This window comes from Blastomyces gilchristii (assembly GCF_000003855.2).
Source record: "Blastomyces gilchristii SLH14081 genomic scaffold supercont1.1, whole genome shotgun sequence".
NCBI classification, from domain to species: Eukaryota; Fungi; Ascomycota; class Eurotiomycetes; order Onygenales; family Ajellomycetaceae; genus Blastomyces; species Blastomyces gilchristii.
In genome coordinates this window covers 1,201,727-1,218,940 of record NW_003101682.1, presented here as the reverse complement: position 1 = coordinate 1,218,940, position 17,214 = coordinate 1,201,727, and positions in this window count along the sequence as shown.

The following is a 17,214-nucleotide window of genomic DNA, read 5'->3' as shown; positions in this document are numbered from 1 at the left end:
ATAAAGTGAATATAAAAGTTACTTGAATAATCACTTTTATCTTATTCTCATCTTAAGAATCAGTTATCTCATTGTTCTTTATCTCAATATTAAGCTTCTTTATCAGTATTTGTATTACAAGTTGAATCACATGAGTAATGCAGAGAATATAACCTTGTTTATTATTTCAGAAATACAAAGTTAATTTTTGCTTTAAACTGTTCATTATAGTGTAGTTATTCACAGTATTATCAGTTATAATTGTAAGAAGACTGAGACTAATATCTTAATAGTCATTTTTAATCACAGTTATTAATATCTCTGTTATATAATTCTCAGTATGACTACTGATCAATGATTCAAATTTAATTAATATCTCTTAATAAGTTCAGTTCTCATCAATGTAATAACATATAACTCTTATAAATGTAAGATTATTTGTACTAGTTTATATATTTGCTGTGAGAGACACTCTTCAATGATTCTTCAACTCTGATTCTAGATATTATATATTAACTTTGTAGTGTATCTCAAGATTGAACTAAAGACAGAATTAATATAAAATATGAAGATTTGAATTAAGTATTTAAAGAAGTGTTCAGAATTTGAGGTTTTCAATTGATTAAAGAGAAAGATTCAGAGATATACATATAAAAAGTAATTATTCACAGAAGTTATTAAATAAGAGTTATGAAATCAGAGTACTGATACATGATTATTTTTATATAATTTTCTTCAAATTAGAAAGTTAGTATTATCAAAACTTATTATCTGATAGAGTAACTTATCAGCTCAGTAGTAATTTTCTGATTATTTTTCTTTTATTATCTATATTCTGATAACTTCAGATGTTGAAAAATTTCTTCAGAGCTATAACTAGTTTATGATAAATATTTCTGAATAAAGTTACAGTGATTGTAGCAGAGAGATGACTCTTTAGTAATCTGCAATGCAATCTGTTGATAATTATTCTATAGTTCATCTCAGTATTTGTATTAAGTTTTTCATAAATTTCATGACCTGGAATCAGATGTGAAGAATGAAGTGATTATTCATTATAATTGAAAGAGAGTATTCTATATTGAATTATAAATAATATAGACTTTGTGATTCACAGTAATTTCTTAAGGAGTTTATAAATCTTCAATAGAAGTGAAAGAAGTGAAAGAAGTGAATTCAGAAGATATAATAATAATTTAAGAAAGATAATAATTTATTTTTAATAACTGATCACTGATGTGTGTAAGAAGAATTAATATAAGAGAAAATAATCTTCTTTCTTAACTTAGTTATAATTTTAGTACTAACTCAGATTGAATATCATTAATGTATAAAAGTAAATAAATAATCTTGATTAATCTCTGTCATATTTCTTGAAATATATTAATATTATGAAAGAGAGTGTTACTAAATTATATTATCAGATGATATTATTAAAAATATATTAATATTGTGAATATCAATGTTGAAAAAATGTTGATACTTATACATTATAGTGACATGATAGTTAAATATATATATATATATTATTCCTGATATTGATAATTGATTACAACTTATACAATAATTTTTGAAAACTCAAAATTAATTTCAATTATTAACTAATAGTTATGAACTTATAACTAACTAATATAAAAAGAAAAAAACTTTTTCTACTTATTATCTTTCTTCTCTTTCTCATTTTTCTTATTATTCTTTATAATTCACTTCTTATTCTCATTCTTCTTCTTCTTCTTCTCATCTGAGATGATAATCATCTCAAAATCTCTCTCTGCTGTCTTCTCAGAGAAGAGTTCTCACTGCTTTCTCTTAGTCAGGTCAATCTGTATCTCAAAATCTTACATTTTCTAATCTGCTGTCTTGAGGTTCATCTCAGCAGTAAGCAGATTAACATACTCAGAGAGCAGAGCTGTCTTCTTAATGTTCTGAATCATGAAGTGTATTCAAGACCTGAACAAGGTCTTAATTCTCTTCTTCTCTGCCATCTTCTGCTAATCAATTAGAGAACAGAAGTGTTATTAAAAATTATTATCTCTTAATAAAAAACTTATCAGTTTTGACTTCTTTATCTTCTACTTTAATATCTTCTCAATCTTCTTCTGCTATTACTTATATATAGTAATACTCTTCTTCTTTCTCTCTCTCTTTATCTTGATCTCAACTTATTCTCAGAACTTCTTCTGATCTTATTACTACTGTATGAGACTCTTCACTGTCTTCTTTTTCAATCTCTTACAGACAGTGTCATCTGCATTATTTCTATACTTAGTTCAGTCTAAATCTATCAGAAGTGTTACTTTAAATCATTATTATTCTACTCTCTTATAAAGTCTCTTTAAGATATTATAATATATCTTATAATCTGTCTCTCTGCACTTAAACATCTTCTTCTTCTCTCTCTTCAATCTGTGACAGTGCTCACATGTCTTAATAGTCTACAGAACTGCAGAATATTTGAAGAGAGATGACATGATTAATTTTAATAAGTGTTAAGAGAGAGTGAAGGCAGGAGAGACAGCTAGCAATAATATGATAGTAATAGTGATGATAATAATGATGATAATAATAATAATAATAATAATGATAATAATGATGATACTAATAATAATAATAGTGATGATGATGATGATAAAAGAGAGAGTGTATCAGAATATATTATTAACTTATCAAACATAAAGAAATAAAGAAACTATTAACAGCTTTCAGAGATGTACAGAAATAACTACAGTGTTACATAGCAATATTATCTTCATTTAATACATGCACTATTGATATTCTTTGTATATATTTATCATATAATCTATATCAGAGATACATGCAGAAAACAGATCTTTATTACTAGAAAGAATGATTGCAGTAATTCTCTATTTTCATATTATAAAGATAAGTTATTCTCATTTCTTTCTTCTCTCTTTTCTCTTCTTCTTCAATTCATCACTAAGTTGAAGCTGATATGAAAACTATTAAAACACTCTTGAAAACCCTCAAATTGAAGAGTATAGATTAATCAAATTTTAAATACAGATGAATTAAATTACATTCAATAATACTAATTATTCATCTCTTACTTAATAAAACAATAGTTATGTCTTTCTCTCTCTTTCTCAAATAAAACATGGCCTGTGAAAAGTGAGTATCATGTCAGATCATAATGACTAACACAGTCTCAGTACACAGAGCTGTATACACACAGTGTGTACTGAACTGAGAGACTGTATGAATTGCAAATCAATGACAGCATCTCAGAGAGAGCTGTATAGTGTGAGAAAGCTGCAATTCTCAGTTATATATAGAGAGAGTGAATTACTGCAGTAAGTGTATATACATTGTATAGAAGTAACACTTTTTAATAATACTCAATCTCTGATATTATGAAAATAGAGTCTCTCTGTGAGATCTGTTTTTATCAGAAGTTAGAAAATCTTATATTTTTCAAGATCATCTTCACATATCTTATCTATGAAATCAATGAGAGAAATTATTGATTTCAGTGTTCTATTCTTAATATTATTCAAATAGCAGTAGAGTTCATTCTGATCACACTTTTTAAGTATATATTTTCTAATTATTCACATTTATACAGATATATACTAATTATTTATTAGATAGTATTAAGATAATGACTCATTATAGCTATATTATTCTCACTGTGAGAGATATATAATTGATAATGAATATTATAAAAACTCTGAGAAGTGAGTATTTTAAGAATACTGCAGTTCTGCAATCTTGATTTTTTTTATTTTTATTTTTTATTTTTTTCTTTTTCTTTTCTTTTTTTTTTCTTTTTCTTTTCTTTTTTTTTTCTTTCTCTTTTTTTTTTTTTATTGTGATTTTTTCTTGTTTTTATTTTATTTTTTGTTTTTTATTTTGTTTTTGTATTTTATATTTTTTTCATAATTAAAAATATATGAATTATAATCTGTGTTCAGAAAAGTAATAATATTTGATAATACTCTCTATTGAATTTTCAACAAATGAGTACTATGTTATGATATTATATAAGTGAGAAATGATTTCATAGTCTTATTTAATACTATTCTTAATAATGAAATCAGAATGAAAATGTGATTAAGAATTCAAACATATTCTTTATCTGAAACTAGATTTTTATTTGAAAAGTGAATCTGAAATCTTTAATATTTAAAATAACATGATTTGAGATCAATGTAATGAATACAAATCATGATCAAAAGTAATACTTTTAGATACTATGACAACTGTAAAGTTTGATTCTGATCTCAGACACGGTCACACAGTCAGTCTATCTGCTGAGACTAGTTATTAAAAAAACATGCAAAGTGACTATATATGAGATCTTAAAATGAAACTATGACTTGAAAAAAATGAGAAAGTGATCTCATTTAATCTCATTTAGTCTCATTCTTAGCATAAAGTTACTATTTTTAGACATTTTAAGGTTTTTTTAGACTATTTTTAATTTTTTTAAAAGTAATGCTTTTTGGTAACACTCAAATGAGATTTAAAGTCATTTAAAGCAATAAAAATAATTTAAATTAAGAAGTGAAAATCATAGTCTCATTTGAAAAATGTGATAAGAGTAGATAGTATGTCTCACTGAAACAGTATGAGACTACTATCTAATATTAAAACTGTGTAATGAGATTAGTTGAACTGATAATAAAACTATCAAAAAATCTGATTCTAGTCTCAGATATGATTATGATTCAAAGATTGCTTAAGTCAGCGTATAATTACAGACGTACGCCGGCTTCTTATATACTGTACACTAAATTAATTGATGACTGCTATGGCCTCTTTACATTTGTAAGCAAGTTCAGAAGCAGCTGTGTTATTATTTAACAGTCATACATTCTTTCAAATCAGATTCTCTCTCATCAGATTCAGTCACACTTATATAATCATGACATACATTCTAGCTTCATGCGGATTAGCATGTCACTAGTGTTCACAATTATGTGATCTATTTCTGATTCAGTTAGCATCTCATGTACACTCTCATAAAGAAACTTTCACTATATTATATTACTTATCTACTAACTTTTCTCATTCTTCAATTATCTTCTTTATCATTGTCATCATTGAATATTATCATCTTATTCAAGATTTCTGTCTCTTCTTTTATTTAACATCTTCTATCTGTTGTTTATCTATCACATCATATGTGTTTCTAGTAATAGCTCTCTGTTTCTATAACAAGTATTCTTATAGTACTTATATCAGGCAGTTTGTTAGCAGTAAGTGTAATATGTTATGAAACATGATCAGAACTTGTTTATCTTCTAACAATTGTCAGAATATACTATTATAAATGACACATCTTCTTCATCTTCTTATATATCTCTGATTCTCTTTTCTTCAGTAAGTATCTGATCATGTTTTCTGATCATATTTTCTGATTATTTTACATAGCTGCAGATACTGATATATTTGTTTTGATTTGTATAGAATCTTCATATATTGACAGATCTGTATTCACTAATGATCATGATTCTCAAGTTAAATCATTGATTGAGAACTTGAGAGATATGATAATGAAGAAATTATCTGTATTATATGTGACTGAATCTCTCATGCTCTCTTCTACTCTCTCTGTTTCTTTCTCTGTCACTCTCTCTTAATCTTCTACACCTGCTTCTATGTCTGATTCTCCTGCTTCTGCTATCTCTGTTTCTGTGACTCTCACTTCTACTACTTCTACTCTCTCTGCTTCTATCATCTCTGGTTTTATTATCAGCTCTTTCTGTTTTAAGAAGATATTGTATAGACTTAATGAATTATATTTCTCAGTATATATACTCTCACTCTTCTTACTGACTTCTAAAACAATTTATTGTATAAAGACTGTGTATGACATGACTATCTGAAGCTCAGTCACAGACACTGATTATTATATTCATTTTAAATATTCATGATAAGATAATTATTCATTTATATCAGAGAATCACTCTTCTTTTCAACAGTGTTAGAATTATAAGTCTTTCTTTTTTTATCTTCTCTTTCTGATGCTGATTTTTCTGTTCTTAGGAGAAATTATTATAGGTTTTATTGTGTATAAAGTTGTAATATTTATAGATATTAAGAAACTTTTTACAACTGTAAAGTTCAATATTGCAGAGACATCTACTCTGATAAATTTCTTCAGAATGATAGATCTATATCAGTCTATTCTCTAATATCTGTTGTTTGACTTCATGATACAGATAAAAGATATCTGTGTTTTTGAAAACAGAAATACAGATGTTATACCCTTTTACATCTACAGATGTGAGGCTTGTATGTCTTATCTGAGATATTATCATGAGAATGAGTTATTTACACACTATATTCTACTTTCTGCATTTCTTCATATCTCTCTCTCTCTTTCTGAGAAGCCTCATGTGTGTTGTAATTATATGTACAATTCTAAGATCAGCAGATGTTTATTCAGTAATTATTATCTCTATTTTTACAGTTTTATACACTAATAATAGTTCTTAGTTACTTCAGTGTCAGGGATCATTTTAATTGAAGATGATAACACTGCTGAGACTACTCTCTCTCATTCTTAAGCTTCTTCTATTACTTTTTCTCTCTTCTCTGTGAGAAAGATTGTGTATATATCAGATTGTAAGTGTTCAGCTCTGAGTAGACTGACCGTGTAACCGTGTCTGAGACCAGGATCAAACTTTACAGTTATCATGTTGCCTAAAAGCATTACTTCTGATCATGATTTATATTCATTACATTGATTTCAAATCATGTTATTTCAAATATTAAAGATCTCAGATTCACTTTTCAAATAAAAATCTAGTTTTGAATAAAGAATATGTTTGAATTCTTAGTCATATTTTCATTCTGATTTCATTATTGAGAATGACATTAAATAAGACTATAAAATCACTTCTCACTTACATAATATCATAATATAGTACTCATTTGTTGAAAATTCAACAGAGAGTGTTATCAAATATTATTACTTTTTTAAACACAGATTATAATTTATATAATTTTAATTATGAAAAAAATATAAAATATAAAAAAAAAAACAAAAAACAAAAAACAAAACAAAAATAAGAAAAAATCAGAATAAAAAAAAAACAAAAATAAAAAAAATCAAGATCACAGAACTGTAGTACTCTTAAAATACTCACTTCTCAGAGTCTTTATAATATTTATTATCAACTGTGTATCTCTCACAGTGAGAGTAATACAGCTGTAATAAGTCATTGTCTTAATATTATCTAATAAATAATCAGTATATATCTGTATAAATGTGAATATTTAGAAAATATACACTTAAAAAGTGTGGTCAGAGTGAACTCTGCTGCTACTTGTATAATATCAAGAACAGAATGCTGAAATTGATGATTTCTCTCATCAATTTTATGAACAAGATATGTGAAGATGATCTTGAGAAATATAAGATTCTCTGACTTCTAGTAAAAATGAATCTCATGAAGAGACTCTATTTTCATGATATCAGAGACTGAGTATTATCAAAAAGTGTTACTTTCATGTAATATATATATACTTACTGTGACAATTTATTCTCTGCATATATAACTGAGAGTTACAGCTTTTTCATGCTGCACAGCTCTCTCTGAGATGCTGACATCAGTTTGTAACTCATGCAGTCTCTCAGTTCAGTATGTACTGTATATATGCAGCTCTGTGTACTGAGGCTGTGTTGATCATTATAGTCTGATATAATACTCACTTTTTACAGGCCATGTTTTGTTTAGAAGAGAGAGAAGAAAGATGCAACTGTGATTTTATTGAAGAGAAATGAATAATTAGTAATATTGAATGTAATTTGATTCTTCTGTATTTAAAATTTGATTAGTCTATACTCTTTAATTTGAGAATTTCTAAGAGTATTTTAATAGTTTTCATACCAGCTTAAACTTAGTGATGAGTTGAAGAAGAAGAGAAAAGAGAGAAGAAAGAAATGAGAATAACTTATCTTTATAATATGAAAACAGAGAATTACTGCAATCATTCTCTCTAGTAATAAAGATCTGTTTTCTGCATGTATCTCTGATATAGATTATATAATAACTGTATACAAAGAATATCAACACTGCATGCATTGAATGAAGATAATATTACTATGTAACACTGTAGCTGTTTCTGTATATTATTATTATTATTATTCTTCTTCTTTCATTATACTTATATGCAAGCGGAGCTTATGATGAGTTCTTGCGTGATGTTAAATATGTCAGGTCACGTGATCTGGCTTACTAATCCTTCCATCATATAACTTTCCACAAGCTAGCAACCTTTCAATCACACAAGCTTTACACCTTTCACAGGTTATGAGACCTGTTTTGCACAAAATTGCTGCCAATTCGGAATTTCTTGTCAATATAATCATTATTTAACTACTGCTTCATTCAATACGCTCATCAGGAGTTAAAATCATCTTATTCTATCAGTATTGATGCATTTGAGATCTTGATGATCAATAATACTACTACTTACTTAAAAAAAAAAAAAAAAGAGGCTTGCAGAAAATGCACCACATTTGCAAAAAAGCAAGAAAAGAGAATGATATTGGCAAGGATTCAATAAATGAATATCAAGATGGCAGATTCAATACAATCTCGCCCACACACATGTTCGTGATCTTGTGTTCTTTTCACTGAATTAGTTGCAGTTGATGATGATGATTCTTCACACTTACACTCTGTCAGTGAACATTCTTCTGAAGCCTTTGAAAGCTTCATTGATGAAAGCTTCATTGTCAAAACACTCTCTCAATTTGAAGCTGGTTTGAATACAGCTTCTGACACAGTCAGGCCGGCCCTCTGATCTACTCAACAGCTTGATGAAGCTGGTTCTCTTGATGAGAATAATGAACACTCAGATGTCTACTGTTCAGACAAGGCAATATCAGATCAACAGATGAAGCATCTCAAGATAATACTTGAGATGAACAAGAGAAAGCAAAGAGTTCTAGAACTCGAACTACAACTGGAAAAACTCTGTCAATAGAGATTCTCTACAGATTGATTACAGAATGTTAACAATCATTCTGCCATCACATTCACAGTCTGTATAGTCACATGAAATTCTAATCTTGATGAAAGGTTGGAATTCAACCTTTATAAATCAGATAGCTGTATTGACAAGACAATCTCTCAATTCAAGAAAGATGTTAAGAATACTGTGAGACTAAACAGTCTAACTGACATATTTAATTACATTATATGAAGCATCTTCATGAAATTGAAACTGGTTGATGCACAGTGTTGATATATGATAGAGAAACAACAGACTCAGAACCCTCTACAAAGAGATGATAAATAGGCATCATTCTGAGACATCAGAAACCGGTGGCTCTACACATTCATCTTGAACTCCTTGGGTGCAGGTGTCAGACCATGTTTCTCCAAGTATGATGAAAATTGAATTGCTTATACTCTATGAAATGCGATTGAACAGAAATACTCTGTCCTCAAAACACAGTTACACTGTGAGGCAGTTCTGGAATTCATGTCTCTTGATGACACACAGGTCATCAATCTACACACATTCTTTGATAAGTTTCAGTCTGTCATTATAAAATTGAAGATGTTGAATGCTTCTCTCTCAGATGCATGAATATTTGATATCTTCTACTCAGTTCTACTCAACAATTGGAGAAATTACATTCAGAAGAAGATAGAGAAGATACAGGATTTCAAATTCACAGCTGTGGTATTGAATGTTGATCTTCTCATGAAGGAAATCTGTTTGCAGCTTAATTCTTCAAAAGATACAAAGAACCTGTAGAATATAGATTCTGCAGCCAACTCAGCTACAACAGCTACAACAGCTACAACAGCTATAACAGCCACACTGACTACCAGCAACAATACATCAAATCCGGCCCGTGAAGGCCGTACTGAACATGATTGTGACAGTATATAAGAGAGCTTCTGAAATCATCAGAGATCAGAAAATCCATCTACATGTTCTGAATATGAGAGATCTCACTTTGACACCTGTTGATTGATCAATTCAGACAGTGCTCTGAATAATTGAAGAATAAACAATGCTGCAAGAATAAAGGAATTCAAAGAAAAGAAGAAAAAGAACAATAGTAAGAATAGAACTCAACTATTTATTACAGATGAATCAGAGACCTATCAGATGACAAACCTCACAGAGGTTATCAATGTGCCAGCCTGTTTCATGGAACCTCACAAGGATCCTCTCACTATATAGAATAGTGGCGCCGGATGCCACATAGTGAGTGATAGATCACAATTTTCAGAACTTATAGTAATCAATGATTCAACAGTTCAAGTGATCAATAAGGTCATTATAAAGATTCAGAGTGTCAGCACTGTATTCATCTCAGTGAGTGAAAGATTGATAGAATTCAATTATGTATACTATATGTCAGAACTTTCCACAAATCTGATCTCTGCTGAGCTTATGAAATGTCAGAGCTATATTCATCATAATATGCAAGTTAATGCTGAGAATTACTTTGAGTTTCTATTATCTATTAACAGTGATATCTTCTACATCAATCTGTTCTACAATAATATTTACATTCTATTCAACAGCTCACTGACATTTCATGAAGTAATGAATGACTCAATGTATGAAGCAGTGGCATATATGACTGTTCTGAAATCAAAGACAATCTCAACAGATTACAATCTGAATACTGAGTCTTTGAGATCTTTCAGCTGTGAGAAGATTGAACAGTTAATCAATTCTAAGAATTCAGATACTGATTTCTTTATTATCTTATCTTCATCTCAATTATCTGCAGTCCTTCTGAAACAGCTTCTAATAGATGAGTGGCATCATTGACTTGATCATATCAGCAAAAATAGTATATTAAAAATGACCAGAGACCTGCAATTTGATATTATTATTATCAGCCTGAAGAAATTATCATTCTGTGTCACATGTGTTAAGTCTAAACAGAAACACACTTTCTACAAGAATTTCACATCACATCATGTCACCTGCAAGGCCTTGAAGATTTGAGTGAATATATTCAGTGATGATGAGACTCTTGAAACTGAGAATGATATATCATCTTACACTGGCAAGAAGCTTGCAATGATGATAATAGATGATGCCACCTGTATGAGATGAATATTTCTATTGAAATGCAAGGATGAGATGTTGAGATATCTACAGATCTTCAATCAATTTATTAAGAATCTGCTGAGATGTAGCATTGCAATCATTCACTCAGATCATGAAGAATTGAATTCAAATGCAGCCACAGCATACATGCTCAGTGAAGATATAAAATGAGAGCTGACTTCTTCTCATACTTCACAGTAAGATGAAGTATTCAAACAATCAATCAGTTTGATCATTGAGAAGTTCTGATCACTATTAATAGACTCTTCAGCTCTGAAAAAGATGTGAGATAAGACAGTTATTACAGTCACAGAGCTGCTTAATCTTATGCCAACCTCAACAATATTATATAAGAGCTCTGAAAATACAAAGCTGATTACACTGTATAAGGCCTGGCTTGAAGCTCTACCTTCTGTACACGGCATTCGCTGATGGGGTTGCAAAGCATTCTTGAAGATAGTCTTCAAGCCCATCAATAAGATGGCTTCTCATTTCAAAGAGTTGATTTTTGTGAAATATGATGATTTTATCAATTATAGATTGATGAACCCCTTCAACAGGTGTTTATACATATCAAAAGACATCATCTTCTGTGAGAATCTCCATCTTGTCAATTCATTGATACTGACTACAATGCACAACCTGAAGGTTCTACTCAATGCAGCCTGCAAAGCGGCTGCAGCAATTTCTTTGACAACATCAGGCCTACTCACTGCAGTCTGTCAAGAGACTGCAGTGATTTCTGATTCATCAATTGATGATCTGTTCATTGATGAGGAAATTCAACCTGAGTGTTCATTATTTCTTATACTCACTAATAATTGATGGATTGACTATGATATCTCCGCGAGAATATCTATCTTTTTAGTACAGAATACACTGAACTTCTCAGAACTCATAGTTGAATCTAATAACCCTTCAACATCTATAAGAGATATCACTATAGTGAGGGAATCAACAGTGAGAGAATCTTCAGTGAGAGACAGTCTTAAAGATCTACTCACTGATTCTGAGATTGCTGCACTTCTGATCTCAAAAAACCTCACACACATCAAAGCTTTCATAGAATGAAAGTATTATTACAAGGCCTGTGTTAAAGAGATCAACTGTTTGAAACAGATAGAGGTCTGATAACTGATTGAGAGAACATCACAAATGAGTGTCTTTCACAGTCAATGAGTATTTGACAAAAAGTTCAATAATATGAGTGATGTTATCTGCTATAAGACCCGCTGAATTGTCTGTGAAAATCTTCAACAGAAGAGAGTTAATTACTCAAGAATCTTTGCATCTGTTATCTCTGCATTCATCTTATGAGCTCTCATAATAATCTCAGCATTCTGGGGATGATATGTTCTGCAGATTGATATAGTGATCACTTTTTTGAACACTCAACTGCCTGCTGATGAACAGATATATATGAATTAATTCACAGAATTTCACAAAGACTGTGATGATCTTGTGTGTGAGTTAATGCAGAGACTCTATGATCTTAAGCAAGCAGCACTCTTATGATATAAGAAGCTGTGAAAGATGCTATTGTACTCAGACTTCTGTGTTAGTCTCTATGATGTCAGACTATTTATCTATGATGAAAGACAGATCTATATAATCATCTACATAAATGATGTCTGTCTCTACAGCCTGAAAATTGAAGATCTGAACTGGGCCAGAGTCAAAATCACTGTTAATTACAAGATCAAGAATGTAGGAGATTTCAACTGCTATCTAGAAATGAAGATTAATAGAGATTTAACTTCATTGATATTATTTCAATCCCTCTTTATAAGAAATCTTCTGAAGAAGTTCTTAATGAATGACTGTCATTCTACATTCACTTCTATGGAGAAGAACATCAATTTCATGAATGATGATGAGAAACTGATTGTATACACAGCAGAATTTACTCTACAGTTCTATCAATCTGGTATCAGATTCCTGTAATATCTGACATTCAATACATGTCCTGATATGAGCTTCGTTGCAGAATTCCTTGGACAATTCAGCTCCTGGCCTATATCAAAGAACTGGGCTGCATACAAGTATACACTCTGATATCTACAGGGTTCAATCAATGAGGGTATAACCTATCACAGAGATGCTGAAATTGAACCTGTAGCATACACAGATGCCGATTGGGCCGGTAGGGATTCAGAATCTCATTCAACCACCGGTTATATCATCTACATGGCAGGTGGTCCCATTGCATGGCAGAGCTGCCGGCAAACAGGGGTCTCCAAGTTATCAACAGAGGCTGAATATATTGCATCCTTCAAGGCCGCATATGAGCTTGTCTGTCTCTGAGAGCTTCTAGAAGACACTGAATTCATCTCATCTCATCTCAACAATCTGAATGCTGATGATCATCTCATTCCCACCACAGTCAATGATCTGGCTTATACAATCCATGCTGATAATAAGTTCATCATAGAGCTATTCTCTTCTGAAGCAATTCCACACCGCTCGAAGCATATAGAGGTTCATTTCCACATTCTTCAGAATCTTATTTACAAGAATGAGATATCTATCTGATATGTTTCATCTGCTGAGAACACAGTGAATGAGCTTACTAAATCACTTGAAACATTGAAATATACACATTGGAAAGAGAATATAAAGAAGATAGAGGAATAGAGAGATAAAAAATGATGTATATCATGACTGGTTTTTCATTACTTCATATTTTCCAGTCATTTTTTGTATCTGTACTTGATTTGAAGGCGAATTTTGTATATAGCATTGTGTATAGTTACTCTGGTGAGTGAGGGTGTCAGGTCACATGATCTGGCTTACTAATCCTTCCACCATATAACTTTTCACAAGCTAGCAACCTTTCAATCACACAAGCTTTACACCTTCCACAAAATACAGGTCAAGTGTTGATTATACAGGAGGAAATACAGGTGTTGAGACCATGTCAAGATAACAAGAACATAGGAAAATACAAAGAAGTGACAATTAAATACATGCGATAATAACTTCCTAGCCCAGAAACATAGAGTGATTCATTGAAGTGATTTGTACACCTCTGTATTTATTAGAAACCTGAGGTACTTGAGTTCCGGATTTAATGTATTCCCTGCGGGTTTCGAACCCACGCGCCTTGATTTCCCACGCCAAGGTGCTACTGAGTGGCCGCATTAATCATTCAGTCACCAGAGCTGTTTCTGTATATCTCTGAAAGCTGTTAATATTTTCTTTATCTCTTTATATTTAATAAGTCAGTAATATATTTCAATACACTCTCTCTTTCATTATTATCATTATTATTATATTATTTCTGACTACCTCTTCTGCCTTTACTTCTCTTCAATACTCACTGAAATTAATCATGTCATTTCTCTTCAAATATTCTGCAGTTCTGTGAACCATCAAGGCACATGAGTACTATCACAGATTGAAGAGAGAGAAGAAGAAGATATTTAAGTAAGAAGAGACAGATTATAAGATATATTATAATATCTTGAAGAGACTCTGTAAGAGAGTAGAATAATAACAATTTTAAGTAATACTTCTGATAGATTTAGACTGAACTAAGTATAGAAATAATACAGATAATGTCATCTGTAAGAGATTGAAGAAGAAGACAGTGAAGAGTCTTATACAGTAGCAGTGAAACCAGAAGAAGTTCTGAGAATAATTTAAGTTCAAGATGAAGAGAGAGAGAGAGAAGAAGAGTATTACTATAAATAAGCAGTAGTAGAAGAAGATTAAGAGAGTGTTAAAGTGAGAGATAAAGAAGTTAAAACTGATAAGTTTTTTATTTATTAAGAGATAATGATTTTTAATAATACTTCTGTTCTCTAATTAATTAGCAGAAGCTGATAGAGAAGAAGAAAATTGAGGCCTTATTCAGATCTTGAATGCACTTTATAATTCAGAATATTGAGAAGACAGTTCTACTCTCTGAGCATGTCAATCTGCTTACTACTGAGGTGAAACCTGAGACAGCAGATCAGGAAATGTGAGATTTTGAGACACAGATTGACCTGGCTGAGAGGAAGCAGCAGAAACCCTTCTCTGAGAAGATAGTGAAGAGAGATTTTAAGATGATTATCATCTCAGATAAGAAGAAGAAGAAGAAGAAGAAGAATAAGAAGTGAATTATGATGAATGATAAGAAGAATGAGAAAGAGAATTATTATTATTATTATTATTATTCTTTCATTATACTCATATGCAAGCAGAGCTTATGATGAGTCCTTGCATGATGTTAAATACAGGTTAAGTGTTGGTTATACAGGAGGAAATACAGGTGTTGAGACCATGTCAAGATAACAAGAACATAGGAAAATACAAAGAAGTGACAATTAGATACATGCGATAATAACTTCCCAGCCCAGGAACATAGAGCGATTCATTGGAGTGATTTGTACACCTCTGTATTTATTAGAAACCTGAGGTGCTTGAGTTCCGGATTTAATGTATCCTCTGCGAGTAGACTGACCGTGTGACCGTGTCTGAGACCAGGACCAGATTTTTGAATAGTCTCATTATCAATTTAACTGATCCCATTACATGGTTTTAACATTAGATAGTAGTCTCATACTGTCTCAGTGAGACTTACTGTCTACTCTTATCACATTTTTCAAATGAGATCATGATTTTCACTTCTCAATTTAAATTATTTTTATTGCTTTAAATAACTTTAAATCTCATTTAAGTGTTATCAAAAAGTGTTACTTTTTAAAAAATTAAAAATAGTCTAAAAAAAACCTTAAAATATCTAAAAATAGTAACTTTATGCTAAGAATGAAACTAAATGAGATCAAATGAGATCACTTTCTCATTTTTTTCAAGTCATGGTTTCATTTTAAGATCTGATATATAGTCACTTTACATGTTTTTTTGATGGTCAGTCCCAGCGGGATTCACATCAAGAAATGTATGAGACCAGATCAAATGGGATCAAATGTGAAATTCATGGTCCCGGCGGCCAGTCTACCTGCGGGTTTCAAACTCACGCGCCTTGGTTTCCCACGCCACGGTGCTACCGGGTGGCCGCATTAACCATTCGGCCACCGGGGCAATGAGAAAGAGAAGAAGTAGAAAAAGTCTTTTTTTTTCTTTTTATATTAGTTAGTTATAAGTTCATAATTATTAATAATTAAAATTGATTTTAAGTTTTTAAAAATTATTGTACAAGTTGTAATCAAGTCAGGAATAATATATATATATATATATATTTAACTATCATGATTCACAAATCACTATAATGTATAAGTATCAACATTTTTTCATCATTGATATTTATAATATTAATATATTTTTAATGATATTATCTGATAATATAATTTGATAACACTCTCTTTTACAATATTAATATATTTCAAGAAATATGATAGAGATTAATCAAGATTATTTATTTACTTTTATACATTAATAATATTCAATCTGAGTTAGTACTAAAATTATAACTAAGCTAAGAAACAAGATTATTTTCTCTTATATTAATTCTTCTTACACATATCAGTGATCAGTTATTAAAAATAAATTATTATCTTTCTTAAAGTATTATCATGTCTTCTGAATTCACTTCTTTTACTTCTTTTAATTCTATTGAAGATTCATAAACTCTTCAAGAAATCACTGTGAATTACAAAGTCTATATTATTTATAATTCAACACAGAATGCTCTCTTTCAATTATAATAAATAATCACTTCATTCTTCACATCTGATTTCAGATCATGAAATTTATGAAAAACTTAACACAAATATTGAGATGAACTATGAAATAATTATTAATAGATTATATTACAGATTACTGAAGAGCTATCTCTCTGCTATAATCATTATAACTTTATTCAGAAACATTCATCATAAACTGATCATAGCTCTGAAGAAATTTCTCAACATCTGAAGTTATCAGAATGCAGATAATAAAAGAAAAATAATCAGAAAATTACTACTGAGCTGATAAGTTACTCTATTAGATAATAATTTTTGATAATACTAACTTTCTAATTTGAAGAAAATTATATGAAAATGATTATATATCAGTACTCTGATTTTATAACTCTTATCTAATAACTTCTGTGAATAATTACTTTATATATATATATCTCTGAATCTTTCTCTTCAATTAATTGAAAACTCTGAATTCTGAACACTTCTTCAAATGCTTAATTCAAATCTTCATATTTTAGATTAATTCTGTCTTCATTCAATCTGA